This window comes from Acinonyx jubatus, chromosome B1, assembly GCF_027475565.1.
Source record: "Acinonyx jubatus isolate Ajub_Pintada_27869175 chromosome B1, VMU_Ajub_asm_v1.0, whole genome shotgun sequence".
Classification (NCBI taxonomy): Eukaryota; Metazoa; Chordata; class Mammalia; order Carnivora; family Felidae; genus Acinonyx; species Acinonyx jubatus.
The window spans coordinates 122853209-122859208 of record NC_069382.1 but is presented as its reverse complement, the minus strand read 5'-3'; positions in this window follow the sequence as shown (position 1 = coordinate 122859208).

Here is a 6000-nt window from a genome sequence, read left to right as displayed (position 1 = left end):
CAATCACTGTTGATCGGTTAAACTCTAGAAGCCTCAGTTTCCTCCTATACAAACAGAGATGATAATTACTACTTCAGAGAAGAATTAAATATTAACAATGTTAAGTGACTATGAACATGTCTAACACATAATATGTATTTAATAATTGTTCTTTTTATGTATTTTATATACTATTTAATATTAATATATTTTTACATCCTGGCCTATATGTCCTTTCCTCATCTGATTAAGCACTGAGGACAATAACCGCTAAAACAGGTATATTTATAATATATGAAAGCAAGAAAATTTTTGTAAAAAATAACTTACAATATCCCCTCTATCAAATAGGTAAGCCCGAAGTCAGTATTGGTAGATGAAGTTTTCTTTCCTGATTCATATCTGATCCTTTGTCATTCATTCTCTCATGTAACCAGTGAGTAGACAACTGAATGCCCTCTCTCTAGTTTCCCTCCAAGACAGGAATGGCTAAAGTGGTGTGATAGAAGGTATAATTAAATATTTCCAACGATGTAATATTCTCTCTGCAAGAAATTATGTTTCTCTACCTGTTAAATTTAAGTGCATCCATGTACCTTAAAAATTTTATTTTTGTCCAGATAAAACCCATGAGTGCTATTCTACATTCCTCATTCCCTCTGCCACTGAAGCTGTCAGTGTTCCAGATAATGGTTGAATTGTCAGGCCACAGAGTGAAGATGATGGCGATGTGGAGTCAATCCCTAGCCAATGATCATAAAACAGGAGCAAGGTATCAACCTTTGTTCCTTTAAGCCACAGAGATTTGGGGATTATTTTTTTTAACTCTCTCCTGACTGATACACACGCCAGCTGTGTTCAACAGTATTTATGAATAGGGCTTTTTCTGCCTAAGTTTTGACTATAGTACCAATTTGAGAGGCCAACTGAGAGAAATCAACTTGTACAGCACTTCATAGGCATTAGCTAGGACCTGCTTCACATTTTTGAGTCATGTATACACAAGGATAATTTAAAAGATCGTTTTTATAGAAGGACGATTCTGTGATCAATAAATGGATTTGTTTGGAGACAGCAGTTGCATTCTGTGTTTCCCACTTCATGTTGCACATTTTGGGAGGAGGATGTGGAGGTAGCTGCTTTCTAGTGCTAACCTTAATTAGAGAGCATCAGGACAGGACACTGGAGAATCTTGAAAGGTATTCTTTGAACTTGGTAGACACAAAAGTTTGGAACCTGAACCACGCGTGTAAAAGTTGGATTTGGATCTGACTTTTGCTCTGGAAATTAAGGGGGTAAGGAAAATACTGTTTGGTAGCTAAATGAGAGGATGTCATTTTATTGGGATCTGCTGGTCTGAAGCCCTACATTTTGTCTAGGCAAGAGATGCATTTGTTTTTCTGGGGCACAACAGTGAGCCACCAGGAAGAAAAAAGTGTTGAAAGGACATTGCCTACATTAAAGAAACTTCAGGAGAAAGGGGCTCAACATGAAACCTGTTAAGATCCCTTGTACGTACCTCACAAAACAGCTTTTAGCCTCAGTGTGGTCAGAGTACAGAGTTGTCCTGTTAAATAAGAACTATGTTGACCTTCATTCTTTGCCTTCCTTCACATTTCTGATCTCAGGTTAGCATCTGCTAGTTTGTTGAGAGGAGAGGAGACCAGAAAGAGAAGGTCTAGTGAAAGAACCATGCCTTGCCTTCCCAGTGTAGGAGAATGGAGGAGTTGTGATTATATGATTGTACAGGGTGTACCCTCAACATTGACCATGGTGTATTCTGAATCCACTGAATGGATGAGAGGGGTCTGAAATCCAGCCAGTGCTCTATTTGCCCAGCCCTTGTCCTTGGAGGAGATTCTAGTGTGCTCAAAGAAAGGGGCACCTTTTTCTAATATTCAAAGATATGATATTGACTAACAGAGAGTCTGGAGAAAAGATTAATGATACACTAAGGTTAAAATTTTGATCCATATCATGAAATGGACATAATTTCCAACTTGAGATATTTTTCTTAACTTATACTAAGGCATGGTCTGTAAGTAAGCAAAAAAAGTAATTTGACATGCTAGAATTGTCATCAGAAGGAAGGGGAAGATTACCACCATTGAATATAAAAGGAAATTGGAAGACAAAAATGAAATGCAACTTTATTAGAATCTGGTTTTCATGCTAGCTCAATGTATTGTTTACATATACTCACACAGAAAACGAAATCTATAGAGATAGAGTGATGAGACATACTGAGAGAGGGAGACAGAGACAGAGACAGAGAGACAGAGAGGTCATAACTGAACAAGACAAGATCCTCTGTCCTATTCACTCTTTTTCCATATCCTCCTCCTCCATCTACTAAAGAGGCCTTTTAGTACAAAGATTATCAAGTTGACATGATGTTATAGGAAGTAGGTGATAAAAATGAACATAGGAGAAGCTTTTTTGTTGTTTTTGTTGATTTGAGTGGTGATCTCTTTTGCTGTGTTTTTGTTTGTTTATTTGGGGGGTGATATATTAGTTTTCTTGTGTTTGCTCCAATCTGAAGAATGTAGGAATCTGCTGAGTTATATTAGCTTGGAACTGTAAATTTATCACTCTAGCCTTAATTTCAAGGGAATGCAGCATGCTGGAATTATGACACAAAGGCCAGAGTAGAGGAGTAAAGGAAGGGGAATGGAGACCAAGGGAGCAATTACTTCCAGGCACCCATTCAAGTTGGATTCATACCAGACTCTAACAACCCATGGGGATCAGTAACTAATTGCTTTGTACCATCCTCTGGATTCTTTGTGAGTTTGGCTGGGGTCACTGACTGGTGGACTGTTATTTCTGATCATGGGCAAAAGTTACATATTTTTCCAGAAGTTCTTGAAATCTAAATTTATATTTATATAGGAAGATAGATATATACAGATGTATAGGTAGAGTATGTATGGATAGATATAAATAGATGTAGAGACATATATAATGCAGGTGGAGATATACACATAGATATTTCTAAGTCATTTATTAACATTGATTTATTTATATTTTCTCGACAGAATAAAGCAGAGTTCTCTTCAGTTCTGTTCACAATTGCATTTGTAAACATGATGCTGTATGAAATGGAGCATACATGAATAGAATTTAGTAGCTAGGGTTGCAATCACCTAAGTTGGCCAATCAGTTTCTCTGGACCCACACTTATTTCTAAAAGGCAAACCCTTTAAAGAAAATTCTAGGCTTTACCATGTATGGTGTTTTTGGAGTTGAGCTTTGTGATAGAAAAACAATAGCAATACGTGTACTAGGCATGTGAAGATGTGAAAGGCTTCATATTAGCGATGGAAGGAGAGTCTGAGGAACCCCCTGGGAGCTAAAAGGAGGCAAGATGGAGATAAATTTGGAAGGGAAGTTATTACTTTAATGCTACATTGACCACCTCTGGAGTTCAAATTATATATATTTCAGTAGGTTCCATTTCTGCCTACTGAAGGAGAACTCTTATTCATATATTCTGTTACTCTGCTCTTTTAGCTAGTCACTCATTTCTTATTAAAAACTCGGGTAGCTGATGAGGACATAGCCAATTAACCTTTAGCCAATAGTCTGGTATACTTTCAGCAGAGGACAAGTGCAAAATTAACTGGGAATACACATGGGTTAGTGGTGGAGGGTCTATCTCATCTGTAGTGGTGGCATGGGTGTGAAGGTGTTAGCAATCCAAATAATGGCTGATAAAGCAGAGCAGACTGGGAATCACCCAAGCTTATGTTATAAGCAGCAGTTACCTTTTTTAAACCCAGGAACTCTATTCCTGTTCAAAGCACACCTGGAGGCCTTGACAATGGGTTCAAAAAATAATCCTTACAGAAAAACTGTGACCGTAGTTAGGTTGTAAAAAATAGCCCAAAGCCCAAGCCTAACCTTTATAGGAAGGTTCTTGTCCCAGCAGGGAAATTGAAAAACATCAATGAATGGGAAGAAACACCCCCCCACCCCGCCCCCCAGCCAAGTCTTCGTGACTGAGGCCATTGGAGAAGGAAGATTGGATAAGATAAAGGCTGCAGCTTGGGGAGTTTGGGAGAATAATTGTGGGAATAATTCCCCAAACCATCAACTCTCTGACACCCAAGCATGAATGTAATTTCTTCTGAAAACTGAGAAGGACAGAGGCTGAGATTTGAAAAGATTGAGTGAATGAAATTTTCCAACACCTAGAATTAAGCAGGTCATGGAAAAACAGGAAGAGATAGGGCATATTAAGGTGAAGTGAACAAGTAGGAAGGGCCCAAGGTCGTGTTCTCTATACTTGATAATGGAAAGTATGGAAAGGAACCCCAGTCCACACAAATCCAAACCAAGTTCTTCAACATTGAACTTTGAAATGCTCTGAGGGAAAGAAATCCCTAAAAGCATTCTTTTTTTTTTTTAAACTAATAAACCACCGCTTCTCAGTCTTAACTCCAGTCAAGGAAAAGAGGTTGATGGGAGAGCAAAAAGCCTTCTAGCATCATTTAACATTTCCAGCAGACAATCCCACACTCCATCTTAGGAATAAAAGGCAGACCTTTCCCCCATTATTTCACAAAGACAGTCAACAACAGACGGATGGATATAGACAAGAGCTTTTTTTTCCCCCTTGATCTTCACCAAGCAGCTGAGGGAGTCCTTACAGGAATGAACTCATGATGACCAACAGATATTTTGAAGTCAGACATGAGTATTCTCTTGGAGGCTACCTGTATTCCACATTGTAGCTTTCCATATTAAAAATGTTGGAGGTTATGTTTTCAAAAAGTTTCTTTCAGCAATAGAGCTTATTTGGTCCTGGTTAAAATTTTAAGCAAACATACAGCAATCACAACAAATCAAACAGTGCTACACCCATTTCAGTCCAATACTCTGAATCTCCGACCTTTGGAGAACTGAATGTGCTTTTAGACTTGGAACATATGTTCTCTACTATTTAACCTAAGTGCCACTATAATTATAACCATCTCAGACTTTTTCCTATAATTCTTTCTGAAGATATACAATTAAAAGAAAGTGGTAATCTAAACAATGAAAATAAAATGGAACCCTACAATTACACAGTCAAACTTTTCTCATGTTAGAACAGGATGAAGAAAGGCATTATTTAATTAAAATACCAAATGCCACAATCCATGAGGAAAACCAAGTGTACCATAAGTACAGACGAGAGAAGATGGTAGTGAAGACAAAACTACATGTCTAATACTTGATGTTGTATATAAACATGAATTATACCCCAAAGAAACATTCCTATTCTCTGTGGTAACCATTAGTGACTGCGTTACATATGCATCAGTTTTCAAACATAGAATGGGGAAAACAAATGGTGCCTGCAGCTGGGTAGTACCTCCTTCATCTGGACATAAAGTCCCTCTTCACTGGTCTGATCCATAACATGTTGCATTAACCACCAACCAGCTTTGCTCTTATTACTGGCCTCTTTGAGCATTTGAGATTAGAAACCCTGATTGCAACCCCATCCTAAAATGTTTTTCAAATATCCTTCATCCAAATTGAGGGTAGCACTATTGAGAAAAACAAGTAAGTCTAAAAGGGAAAGAGTCACTTTCAATCCTGTTAACCATAGTTACCTACAGGAATAATCCCTTCAAGTTTAAAAATTAAATAAGCAAGAATGCCAGTACTTAGTTTAAAAGTTCTAGTGAGGTTTTAGCTGGACTTAAGAGCAGGCAGGCTATTTGATGTTATTAAGTTGTTATTACAAGTGAGTTTGATGACCCATAACTTCCTGAATATCTGCAGGGAAGTCTGACCATCCTTTTGGCAATTCCTAGTAGTTAATGTTTATTAAATAAGTGAATAAAGTATATTCCCTTTCTAAAATTGCCATATTTGTGCCATAAAATGAAGAATCCATGTATACTATGGACCTTTGAACAGTACAGGTTTGATATGTGTAGGTCCACTTACATGTATATTTTTAAAGATAAAAGTAAAGATACAGTACAGTACTGTACATGTATTTTATCTTCGTTATGATTCCTTTAA